General features: G+C 36.1%; 1 pseudogene; it reads right to left on the reverse strand.

Moving 5' to 3' along the window:
* Positions 1-8,883: 8,883 nt before the first annotated feature.
* Positions 8,884-9,953, reverse strand: LOC143679450 (keratin, type I cytoskeletal 18 pseudogene; annotated as a pseudogene).
* Between the last annotated feature and the right edge of the window lie 4,265 nt (positions 9,954-14,218).

Consider the following 14,218-nt stretch of genomic DNA (forward strand, 5'->3'; position numbering starts at 1 on the left):
ACCAGGTAGAAACTCTAAGGACTACTTATTTGGTTGGTTTTGTTTATTGTATTTATATCACTGGCAAAATGCATGCAAACTTCCATAAAAGTATACTTATATAGCTCAAACTGCCAAGTTATTTTGAGGCATAGGCAAATGAGCCTCAGGTATATCCTGCAATTTTGTGGTTATTTATTTTATAGACAACTTTGCTGGATATTTCTTCCAATTTTCATCACATGTCTGGAAATGAAATAAGGGCTTATTAAGCTCTACATCCCAGTTATCTCTTTAATTCTAGCATTTGAACTATTTAATTGGCATCTCATGGCTTAGTCATTTCCAACGCTACATGATCCATTCTGGAAGGAAGGGATACGCTGTCTCATACAATCATTCATTGCTTTACATATATGCTGTTTCCAAAGGGAATGTTACACAAAAACTAAGTGGAACTAAAGAGAAACAAATTTGTTAAATGAGCACACAAAAATAAAGAACAAGTAATACGATTCAATTGAACAACTTAACAGATATGACTATTAAATTTAAATTTGGCTATGGATTTCTAATTATTTAAGAAAAAAGAACCATGTGGCAGATGTTTTCTACAGATTTTAAAATTAATTTGATTAAACATTAGGCAGAATTTTTTTTGCTTCAGCAGCAGACTTCTACACCACAAGGCATGAAAGAGGAAATTTTGACTTGTAAAATATTTTAAGAGCAGATATTACCAGAAACCTAGTCACAAAACCATGAGCTCTCTTGAACATTTAATATGTATTCGTATTCTGCTTACTGGGTTGGGTTTTGTATTTTATAATTTTGATTAATGACACGCAAATCAAATAATTTTGATTAATAGCATGCAAATTTTTAAATTTAATATGTCATAATTGTGACCTATCATTTCTTGAAATTTGTGTTAAAAAACTGCAATATGTATATATTTAGATGTTATTGGGTACCTTCATCTAAGTTTTATATGCAGTGTTATCTCAGTAATGTATGTATTGGTTTAGCTTTTATAGAAAACTCCACTAAACAAATTAAAGAAAAATAGAATGGTGGATGCTGTTGGCGCTGATTATAAGGTTTATAGAAGCTGTTACTTTGCTGGCATGCCATTTGTTAGTAGAAATAAATTATATTCCCCCAACACAGAAGCTCAAGCAAAGGTCTAGAGATTATTTCTATTAACAAGATTAATTATCCAATGAAAGAGGCTTTTGCCCTTTAACATATTTCTTCTCAAATTCTGAATGTATGCATATGGGTCCAGAAACCTGAGGGTAAAAGTAATTTGAAAGCAAATATTTTTTATTTATAGATCCTTGTGAGCCACTATTTGATAATATAAATAAAATGCCCTCTATTTTTAACATTTAAATATTAACATATTTAGATTTCAGCTGGTATGTTACAGTTCTCAAAAGAAATAGAACTGAGAGGATGTGTGTGTGTATGTGTAAATAATAAGAGAGTTATTAGAGGAATTGGTTAACACAACCATGGAGATTGGCAGATCCAAATTCTATAGGACAGACAGCAAGTTGGAAACGCTGATTAAGGTGATGGCGAATTCCCCAGGAGAAGCTGGCTGGCTGACGTTGATATGAAATTCTTTCTGACTTCTGAAAATCTTCAGTGCAGGCTTTCAGACCTACAACTGACTGAATGAAGAGACTCCCTTCACTGCTGAGGGCAATCTCTTGTGTTGATTGTGTGGAATGAGTTGTTACACCATTTGGCAACACAGGCTCAGGTACAAAAAAGCTTGCAGCAAACGACCACTTCATAACTTACATAGCACAAAGGGTCCAAAAGACCAAAGGAAGAGATCCCATTGGACGGCCAGTTCCCCAGGGAGGCCACAGGCTCAGTCATGGTCAGTGGATGGGAGCTCCTCATACCCACTTCCCATCAGAGAGTTCCCTTTGCTCAGGTTTCAGATTTAAGGTACAGTCAGGTGGTTTCCATTAGACCTAATATCTCCCCTGGGTGATACTCACTCTTACCCTTGATATTCTGTGAAGAAAATACTAATATATAATGTTAATAAACTCATGGTATATAAGGGGTAAAAGAGAGAAAAAAAATATTTAGTATCTATATCTATACACTACACAAAACATGTTCATAATAAAATAAGAAGAAATATTCATCACCGTCAGAGTCCTAGTTCATGAAACTGGTCAGATGGTTAAAGCTGTTTTAATTTTTTACTGAGAAATCTTCACACACATCCATTCTATACATGGTATATAATCAATGGCTTACAATAGCATCACATAGTTGTGCAGTTTTCCAACCATGGGGCATGGTAGCACTAACAGCTACCCTAAGAGATGTTCTGTATTCCAAGCAAACTCCTTTACCTCCACTGTGTAGTAGCAGTTCCATTTCCCCTTGATAAACAGATCAATCACTGCAGTCAGTATAGTACCTCCCTTCTTTGCCTACTTCAGAGGCATGAAGAGTGCAAAGTGGCTTGGTGGCAGCCATAACTTACAAGTCAATGGAATAATGGTTCTGTCTCAAAGTGAAAGCACTCCTCTTTTTGGAGCTAATCCTTCTAAACCAGAAGATTATAAAGTCATGAGGACAAAAATCAAGTATTTTTTCTGGTGTATCACTATGGGCAATAATGAGCAATGAAACTCCCTTTTCCACCTCTTGATTCATGAACCTGTGAATTCCAACAATACTAAAAGCATTGGTTTATAGTGTGTGTGTGTGTGTGTGTATATATATATACATATATATATATACATATATATATATATTTTATATATGTATATATATATAGTACCTACTATTTATATATAGTATCCTAGAGCACATTTTTCCAGGCCTGCAAGGTATTGCCACCTAGTGCTATAATTGATTCTTCAGAAGGCCATTCCACCATTCTAACAATCCAGCTGCTTTAGGATGAGGGGAACATGGTAAGAACAGTGAATTTCATGAACATGTGCCCATGGCCACACTTCATTTTCTGTGAAGTGTGTTTCTTGATTGTGAGTAATGGTGCATGTAAAGCCACAATGGTGGATAATGCATTCTGTAATTCCATATATTGCAGGTTTGATGAAAGCACTGTATTCAGGGAAAGCAAATCTATCAGAGTGCATGACTACTCTAGGAAAAATAAAACACTGCCCTTTACATAACGGAAGTGGTTCAGGTAGTAGGCTAGCCACCTCAGGGATAATGCCAGAGAGAGGATGAGTATTGGTCTCTGCTGCAGGCTGATGGCGCACTCAGCAGTGGTTGTAGCCAGATAGGGCTTGATGAATGGAAGTCCACGATGCTAAGCACAGGCACCACCTTCAACCCCTGCCATCATGGATGCTTTTTGTTTGTAAGCCCATTGGCAATGACAGGAGCAGCTGGGAAAAGATGCCTACCAGTATCCAAAGAACAAGTCATCCTATCAACTTGTTTATTAAATTCCTGCCTGCTGAGGTCAAACCTTGGTGAGTTTTTCACATTGGACATATATATATCATGTTTTTCACCCATTCAGAAAGGTTAATCCATATACATCTCCCCCAGACATCTTTGTCACCAATTTTAAATCACACTCCTTCCAAGTCCCTGACCACTGCCGATAAATTGGTATGCAAACACACTCCAGCCATTTCTTCTTCCAAGCAAAATGAACAATATACATTGCATGAAGTTCTGCTCACTAGAAGGATTTCCCTTTATCACTGTTCTTTGCGGATATCCCAGAACAGAACTGTACTTCTATAATCAGCCCCCCATGGGACTGACCTGAGTGCAAATTCCATTATTACCTGACCTCTATATTCCCTTCCTCTGACTGGTGGATCATAATCATGTTTTGGGTCTGTTACAATTAATGTCAGTTCAGAAACCATGTGTGGTAAGCCCCAGACTTATTAGCCCCAGTCTAATTATCTCCTTTTCTCTAATGCACAGGCATACTGTTAAAAGGTCAAAGGTCATTTTAGGAGGACTGGATGAAGATTAACAGTATAAATTTTTGGCATCATAACAAGAAGCTTCCCCAAAGGGGCCTTGGCCTTAACTTTACTCAAGAGGTTTTGAATCTATACTGTACCAAGTCTGGGAATTGACTGAGGGTGATATTTTTATAATTCAAGTAAGACTTTTCTCATTTGATCTTTTCTGCTTATACAGAAAAGAGTATAATAAACTACCTATCTATTTCATTTCCAGGTTCCCATGATCAAATAGCCAATGTCATAGTCTCTACATGTCTGACTATTCTGATTATTGCTTTGACTCTGCTGTCCTTCATATGGCCATGCCCACTCTGACTTTGGTGACAAACCCAGAATCCGATCTCCCCCATTGTAGAATACAAGTTCAGTGGCAGCAGTTTCCCATAGTAATATCTGATCTACAGAGAAGATTGACTACAGAGCTCTTCAGAGTAGATGGAGCTGCGTTAGTGTGCTGGTTGTAGGGGAGGAATCCTAAAATGTTTCATACAGAATTATTTATGTTTTGATTCCACTGCCTGAAGTTCTGATTTTACTGAGATACCTTTATCAGGCACAGAAATTGCACAACTGAGAGGGAAAAGGTAGATTTTAGTCAGTAAGTCAGGGAGAAATAATAGATTCACAAACCAGGACATTATAAGAAAGCAATTATCCCCTACTCCCTCCTTGAGCCAGAGCCTAGCTTTTCTAATATGATTTTTTATCATTGATGATAGAATGATGCTTAGAAAGCAGGGAAAGGAGTTATAAATAAGAAAAACAATTTGAGCCAGAAACAAATAAAATGATGCCCTAATTTCAGTTTCCTTTTGGCAGTTATTCTTTAACTCAGAATTGAGTTGAATTTATCATATTCCAGTTTTCAAAAACAAGGCAAAAAGTTGGTTCCATTATGGATTTCATTGTGCATGAAAACTTAGACATTAATATCTACAACTTTATATCTACTTTTAAATTCATTTATATGTCTCTATCCCTAAAAGTATTTATAAAATGTCCATAGATATGAAACTTTTACACATAAAAATAGTTTCTTCTTCAAAGGCAAACAATTTATTACAGATAAGTATACAGGACATGCATTAAAAAACAGCATAATCAAACTTCCTTTCCAATATGAAAAACTCATGATGTACTATTTTTCTGAAGCGCTCTACATTTTGATTCTTTGCCTTGTCAAATGGTACAAAATTTTAGCCTCATTCCAATTAATTTTATTATTTGAGGAGATCAAATATCTTAATGTGAAAACATTCTTCTAGTTGTTTATGGGTGTAACTATGGCTGCTTTTAAAGAAGTCAAATTCAACAGCACAACATGCACTGTTGGCAACTTGTTTTCAATGGACTGATGAAATAATTACCCATAAAAATATTATAATAGATAGTCTGTAAGGTGGCTCTCCTCAATCCCTGCCTCCTGCTATTCATGCATTAAGTCATCCCCTCTACTGAGTATGAACAGAACCTTGCTTTTACTAAGCAGAATGTGGCAAAAAAATGTGATGTCACTTCTATAATTACATCACATCAAGTATAGTGCAAGTTGCTAGCCAACTCACCCTAGTGACTCTCCTTCCTGGATTGATGAAGTAAGTGGCTATATTGGGATTGCCCACACTGCTTGCAAATCTGGGTGTCCTCTAGGAACACAAGATAGCTGAAAGCCAAAAGGTAGCCCTTCAGTCCTACAACCACAAGGAAATAAATTCTGCTAACAAGCTAAGTGGTCATGAAAGCAAACGTCCAGATGACAGTGGAGCCCACCACCTCCTCTACTGTAGATTTGTGCAACCTTAAGTAGACTCCCAAGTCACAGGAACCATGTGCATTGTTTTAAGCTGCTGAAGCTCTGATATTCATTTCATGGATGAATATAAAACTAACACATGTCCCAGTGATGACATTTTCAAGTCTATTCATTGAACAAAGTTGTTTTACCTGCCTATTCTATGTGAATCAGGAATTTTGGTAGACGGAGATACAATATCGATAAAATGATATAAGCCCTGACTTGAAGAACTCAAATTAATGAGAATTAATCTTATAAATAGACATGCAATTCAAGTACTGTTATAGAATAAATAAATAATCTGTAGGCATAAATGTATGTGCTTATGGGAGGAATTTTTTTTGAACACCTTGGACTTGATTTTTATTTTCCTATGTTTCTTTTAATCAGGCAAATTGTACCCTCACTTTTTTTTTTTAAATGTCATTACCTTGTTGAAGAAACAAAGTTAATTTGACTATGCACCTGTCTGTTTCCTTCTTCCTCATACTCTTTGTTTATCTCCTATATTTCGTGAACTTGACTTAGATCTAAAATCTTGATTACATTCAGGTTCTTTTTCTGTTCCTTTTGTCAAAATACAACCATTAGATTTTAAGGTATTTTTAGTACATGCTGCATCATATTAAAAAAAAAATACATCTAGTTGTCTGCTAAAGGGATCTGTGATTTTAGTTGGTAACAGACTGATCCCTCTATTCCTGATTTTACCAATATGCTCACTAGAGAAATTTTAAAAATCAAGGATTTTTCTGGCATCAGAAAAGAAAAAACGAAGAACCTTTGCAATCATTAGTTGACTATAGTTAGAAGATCACAAGACAAATTTCTTTTCAGGTCATACTGCCATTCATGTGTAAAGGCAACCAACTATTCTGGAATTATATAAAAGAAATAACAATTTTTCCTTTTGATAAATGAGAAAAACCTGTTACTGTCACAGCAGTAACATATTAGAGAGGAACTCTTTACATCTCAGGATGAAATGAAATTGGGAGAGCTTCCTGATGTGAAAACACTAATAATAGTTTCACAGAACTAGATAATTTCAGCATAAATATGATGCTTTAATCAATGATTTAAAAATTGTTTTCTAATCAGTTTATTTTCTTATTAAGAATCAGCTTCTTTTAGTGGTAAATTCTAAGTTTTTTAGCATTAATTTGAATTTACCTTATATTTACAAGTTATTTTATTTATTTATGTATTTATTTATTCTTGCATGGGCAGGCACCAGGAATCGTACCTGGGTCTCTGGCATGACAGACGTGAATTCTGTCACTGAACCACTGTCACACCACCCTATATTCACAGATTAAATGTAAAAATCTGTATAGAGATTAAAGTGTAAATAAGTATTATCTTAATTGTTTCCTTCCCCATGTAACTTTTTTTTACAAACTTGTTTTTATTCAAGCAACAATATTTTGGCAAAAATTGAGCTTTCAATCACTTCTACCTTAAGAACTCCTGCTTAAAGACCTCATTTCTAGGATTATCCTCTAGGAAATTCAAGCTTTGGAAAAACATCAGACATTGTTTTAGTCCCCACATATACGTGCGTAGTTAGTGTGTTTCTTGCTCATAATTTTCAAATTCCAAGAATGAAGGCTTTATGCTCTATATCATTATATCTGGAATAGCAGCGTTTGACTTGTACATTGTAGGTGCCTGATTCTGATTAACAGAAATTGAAATTAATTTCAGATCAAACATAATATAAACCAATTAAGTAATAAGCTGCTCTTGGGCTATGTTAAGATAGTACATTTGGTGATTAGGTGATGAAATAGTCTATAGCATGTTTTAAAAATATGTAAGTCTATATACACAGAAAGCTCTAAATATCATTAAAGAAATAGCACAGCCCTATAACCCTTCTTCCTCAACCCCTTCCCCCATTTTTTGCTGGGAAACTGAGATCCAGTAGTATAAAGTAAAATAGAGAAGAATTTCTTAATTTCCCAACCACTGGGATTTATAATGACATATTTTTTATGAATGTGTACAATTTCAACCCAGAATCAGTTTTTAAAATAGTCTTTTGTAAGAGCTTTTTTTAAGAGTTTAGAATGTACTTCCCATACATTAAATCTACCTACATCTTCAGCTAGCCATAAGGAATAATTTGGCTCATTAAAATAATAGTAATAATACTTCAGTAGTCCCTTGCATTCTATGAAAAGGTTAAACTCTACCTAATACAGTTATAACAGATATTCACTTTTATTGTTGTGGGTTGGTTTGCTTTGTTTGGGGAGGTGTGACGTCTTTAAAAGTAGTCTTGTGGCTGCAGTTCATGTGTCTGAATTAACTACAGTTTGGGACCATGCAAATTATATGCGTCCTTTAAATTTTTAATATTTACCAGAAAAAGTTCTACAGTAATATTTTTCACAGACAAAATGGAGCACAATGTGCCAAACTACAAATATTGAATTAGAGATATTTGTGTTAAAAAGTCAATATTGCAATACCTTGAAAAGGAGAAACACAATCTTGAATATGTTTGGTTAATCACATTGAAAAATACATTTCTAAAAGTCTGTGATCAAATGGAGGTTTTAAAGATTTTCAGAATTAAAAGGGCAATTTTCTTCCAATTAAAGTCTTCTAATTTCACTGTTTTATTTTCCCTGACTTTTAAGATAATATGGTGTGTTTTTCAATGATTGGTTGTCAGTATAAATTAAATTGTTAGTATCTGCAATCCATATGCACAATGAAATTTGCAATATTATGAGTGGATTTCCTGCTTATTAAAATAGAAAGAGTTTATGTAAAGTAATTATGTAAATTAACTTTTGAAAACTAAGCAGATACAAAATGTTTATACAAACATAAAAGGTCTAAAAGCCATGATAAACACCTCTAGCTACCAATTTAAAAGGAAGAATATTTTTATTACTTTAAATATTTTATGTCTTCCTCATCTGTTTTATTCTGTTCCCTCTTTTCTCCTGTTGTCATGTGTTTTCTTTTTTTCTTACCATACAGATTTTTATTTATCCATAACTACATTGTTTGGTTCTGCATGTTTTTTGGGGGGAAGTTGCAGAAGTTTTTATTGATCACCCATTCTCCCAAGGGCACCCTGTGTCTGAGGCCTCAGTGCCCCAGAACTTTGGCATTATTAGTCTCAGAAACACTTTGCCATCCAGGATCCCGTGGGTGGTGTTCTTGTGGATGGTTTACAGGATGTTGCCGCTACTGTTCAGGATATCACTGAGGTGGAAGTCCTCCCTGTCTTCTGGCAGGCAGCAGTAAGAGGCCATCTCCACCTTGACCTTGATGTTCAGCAGGGCCTCGTACCCTTGGAGCTGGCACTGCCCCTCTGCTTGGGTCTGTGCCAGCTCTGAATCCAAGTGCAGCAGAACCCCATTGAGCTGCTCCATCTGCAGGATGTAGTGGGCTTCTACCTCCCACAGGTCATTCTCCAAGCTGGTCTACATATTTCTCATGGAGTCCATGTCAATTTCTAAGGGCTGGATGGTCCATCTCAGCTCTCCAGTCTCAGCAGCCTGAGAGGTGACCACTGTGGTGCTCTCTTCAGTCTGCTGAGACCAGTACTTGTCCAGCTTTTCTTGGTTCTTCTGAGCCAACTCGTCATACTGGGCTCAGATGTCTGCCATGATCTTAATGAGATCCTGAGACTTGGGGGCATCCACCTTCATGTCAGCCCAGGGCTGGCAATTTGGGCTTATAGGCCCTTTACTTCCTCCTCATCGTTCTTCTTCATGAAGACCAGCTCCTCCTTGAAAGCACTGATATCTATCTCCAGGTGTAGCTGAGTGATGGTGTCATAAATTACCTTGCGAAGTCCATGGATGCCACTCTCTATAGACTGGTGCATGGCCACCTCTGTCTTGTACTGAAATCATAAGCAGCCAAGCAGGCATTGTCATTCTGCAGAAGGATGCAGACATTGTCCATGGAATTTTAAACGATCTGAGTCCTCAGTTCCTTGATGTCTTCAGGTAGTAGCCCCAGTCCCTGACCTGGGGTCCTTTCTTTTCAAGGTGTTCCCAAATTTTGCCCCCCAGTCTCTAATTGTCAGTCTCCAGGCTCCTCACCCTGTCCAGGTAGAAAGCCAGGTAGTCATTCAGAGCCTACCTGGTCTCTTTCTAGCCCTGAATGCCCCCCATTCCCACGAGACCCCAAGCCATTCCACTGGCCATATCCCTAGAGATCTGTTATCGCCATTGCCCAAATACATGCTGGCCACATTGCTGGCTGGCTGGACCAGTATAGCTGGGCAACTGATGGAGTCCAAGGATCAGTAGTTGGTGGAGAAGGTAGTGAAATCCGAGTCATCTGGAGAGAAAGGTTAGAGGCCTGGACTCAGGATATGGTTGCTTCTGCATGATTTTTTAATATTGTATAAATACATTTGTCATCTCTTTCTTGTCTTATCCCTGATATAGGAATTATCATGCCTATTAATTCTTCAATGTACAATTTATATTAAATATACAAGTGAAATACACACCTCTAAATCCGAAGAGTGATTTTAATAAAATATTCACTCATCAAATCATTTTATGAAAGCAGAAAAGCAAAAGTAGCCCAAAGTTCTATGTGGGTTTTGACATTTTCTGAGATGCAATGTGGAGAAATGTCGGAAAATTAATGAACAATTGATAAGATTCTGTATGCCTATGTTAGTCAATTATTAAGTACGTAGACATGTAATTCCATTATTAGACACATATCAATGCTATCTTCCCATTTAGTTTGAATGGAAGAAAAGTTTCACTTCAGCACAGAGGGAGGATGAAGGGACATGTTATCTTCACTGAATTCCAAGCTATGTGGGTTCCCCATAGGATGGACGTCCTGAGTTCTCCCTCACTTCTACTTGCTGGCATTGGACAATGAAAAATGTGGACATTGTCCAGATATATGTGCACAGTGAAAGCCTTGAAAAATAGTTTTGTGCTTAAAATATTTAACATGGAGGATGAACAAAAAAAGTCAAGGTCAACTTACTTACACAAAGACCTTTCTGTGTCTCTAGTTTCTGTGACCTATACGCACTTGCATGCCATTCACGATTACCAGCCATTGTAGCATGGACCCGCAAAGTAGCAGCACATCAAATATTGTTACTAAAAAATTGTTAGGAGATATTTCTAATAGAAACAAATCCTTTTTTTTTTTTTTCTATTACATGGGCAGGCACCGAGAAAGGAATCCAGGTCTCCAGCATAACAGGCAAGAATTCTGCCACTGAGCCATCGTGTCCCACCCAAACAAATCCTTTTAAAGAGCTAAAAATTCTTTCAAAATGAAGAAATGACTGAAAAATTTTGTCGTACAGTGTGTAGATTTTTAGTAACTAAAATTTTACCTCTAACTAAAACAGCCAGAATGAGGCAATAAATAATATCTTGAAAAGATAAAGTGCATATTTCACAGAATTGCAGGGAGGCATTTTAGGAACCAGGAACAGTTAAGGAAATACAGGGATTGGAAGCAGAAATTAAATAATTATTTATCTTTCCTGACTGCTGGTAGTTTCTCTGTGTATCTATCAGTTTTGCTCTGACAACTTAAGGAAACATTTTCTTCACTCTCCAGAAAGAAAGGCTATGTTGCACATCTTGAATAACGTTTCCATATCTAGACCAATCCTTTGATCCAGAGGTATTGCTTACTAAATTACAGGGATCATGTTTTCATACTTATGGTCAAAAGGGTATAATCTGTAACGGAAAGAATGAAACAGTGAAAACATTCAAAGCAAATTCAATTCTGTCCTCATACTCATAGCGGTGACCAGAATGTCCAGAAATGAGAGTCAGTTTCAAATGACAGGAATTTAGATAGATGGAACTTAGGGAAGACTGAGGAAAAAAAGTGACTGGGTAAGAGTCCAGGATTTCTGTCATTTATTTGATTGTGTGCATAAAATATTCCCTATAATATATTTGCTGCAATGACCTGGGTTAAAGCCTCAGGATCAAAGCAGTCAATTTAAGATTAATTTACTGTCCTTATCATCATTTCTAGGGCTGGGGTAACAAAGCACCAAAAATAAGATGGCTTAAAATAACAACTTTGTCTCACAGTTTTGGAGACTAAAAGTTTGAAATGAAAGTGTGGGTACAGCCATGCTGCCTCTGAAGCCTGTGTGGGAGACTCCATATCTCTTCTATTTTCTCGTAGTTGCCAGAAACCCAGGAAAACCCAATGGAAAACAGTTTCTGAAATCCTTTAGGCCAATATAACTGATAACTCCTAGCTCATAGGTTCAGATGTGATGGCACTGCACATAAGCACAACAGGAGTGGGGATGGAGGAACTTTCAGATGAGAGGAGAGAAGATACTACATTTTCCTTCTCTTTTCAGGCTTATAGAATAATTCCTTAGAGATACAGAAAAACATGTCCATGCCTTTGCTGCCTTATAAAATTAAAGATATAGCCTTACAGGCATGCAAATTCAATGCTATCTACTTATTGTTAATTAGAGTAGAGAAACGGGATCTGTTGTCATGGTTTTAAATGGCCTTTTAAAATCATTTTGTGGTCAGCAGCCTGTTTCAATAAAGGTCTCACCACTGACTCAGAGTGTCTGATCTTTCCGCAGACTGTTAATAACTATGTAATATGCCTGACATGTCTAATTTCCTTCCGCAATTTAACTAATGTTCAGTGAATGAGTAAAATTATTTGTATCCTCTTTAGGGTCACTTTAGTTTTTTTTTGGTGGCAGCTTCCATTGTATACTTTGCTAGAATTATTGCAGCAGTTTTTATATCCTCTAGTAAAACGTTAATAGTACATATTTGTGAAAGAACAAAGAATATAGACAAAATCAGTTTGATTTCTCTCTCTTTCACACACACAAACACACAAGGACTTTAGAATGATAGTTATGTTCCATTCATTAAAAATAACTAAACAATGTAGCATTTTCTATTTAAAGAATACGGGTCAAAATATAAACGGCTTCTTCCAGGAATCAGTGGCTCTGAAGCTAAGTTCGCTATCTCCCTTAATGCATTTCGTTTCCTTTACCTTCTTAAAAAAATTAATGGTCATATTTATTCCTTATTTTTCTATACTCTACAAAAGTACTCTGAAAGACTTGCTGTTTTAACCTTTCATTGTGTGGTCTAAATTAAGTGGCAAAAAGTCTCTTTTCTTCATAGTTATATAATATAAACTCTACTATCAGAACCACAAAACAAAGCAATAAATTAAAATGCTCTCTCATGCCACATGCATGGTTTAATTACCTTGTATTCTAAGTTGTTTTTTCCTGAAGAAATCAACACACTTACTTCATTACTGACAATCTGTCAGCCACATTTCCCAAAGGATGTCACATTTTAACTGCCATTTAAAAATGATGTTCCATGAAAATGCTTCTAGATCAACTTACGACTCTAAGAATCACACAGGCTCTCTTCTATGAGACAGAAGTGCTTTATGCTTACTTCTGTTTTGTAACAAAGACTACTAAAAACATGTTTACTCAGGGGACAAAATTTGATAAAATGTATAAATTTTCTGGCTTCTTCAATGACACATTTAAGTGTGCCATTCTTCTGCCATTCTCTTGTATTGCCTTCTTCTGTTTTCTGGTTGATTAAAATCTCTTTACACTTTTGTTCTCTAAGAGGCTATTTCCATCATTCTGTATTAGATTAGGCTCTAATATGGTGATAGTAATTTACAAAAACCTTTGACATAATAAAAGAGAGATTAGTTTTTTTCACACTAATCCCCCTCCCCCACATCATTTAGGACTAAAGAATTCAATGGCCAGCACAGCTGTGTGGTTTCACTGGCATATGTGCAAAGCTGCCTGCAGTTGTACCCACCATCAGTGCAAATGTCAACCTGGTGAAAAATGAAAATAATCATAGTAGTATAAGGAAGGTACTTTTGAGATTGAACCACCTAAAGGTATCCCACAGACAAGCAGATATTTGCAAACAGCAGGTTTAGAACCACTAGTTCAGAGAGCTTGGCTATGTCTTTTGTTCTGCACACTTAACATATTTGAATGTTGAATAACTTTTGTCCTCATAGCACTGCTTTTCATGGAAGTGTCTCTACTTCTTCTGCCATTCTCTTGTATTGTCTTTCTCTGTTTCCTGGTTGTCTTAAAATCTCTTTACACTTTTGTCATCCAAGAAGTTATTTCCATCATTCTGTATTAGTTAGATTAGGCTATAATATATAATATATAATATAATATAATATAATAATTTTGGTAGTAATTTATCAAAACCTTTGACATAATAAAAGAGAGGTTACTTTTTTGCTGAATATAAGACTCCTGTGTTATTGAGACTACAGGTCAGTTGTCCTCCATTTGGCAGACATTTCAGACTGCTTTGTTCATATAACATCTCCTCTAAAACAATGCTTTCAAGATCACTGGGACAAGAGAAGAGAGGACCAGTGACTCTTAACTTAAAAGCCTCAA

This window comes from Tamandua tetradactyla, chromosome 4, assembly GCF_023851605.1.
Source record: "Tamandua tetradactyla isolate mTamTet1 chromosome 4, mTamTet1.pri, whole genome shotgun sequence".
NCBI classification, from domain to species: Eukaryota; Metazoa; Chordata; class Mammalia; order Pilosa; family Myrmecophagidae; genus Tamandua; species Tamandua tetradactyla.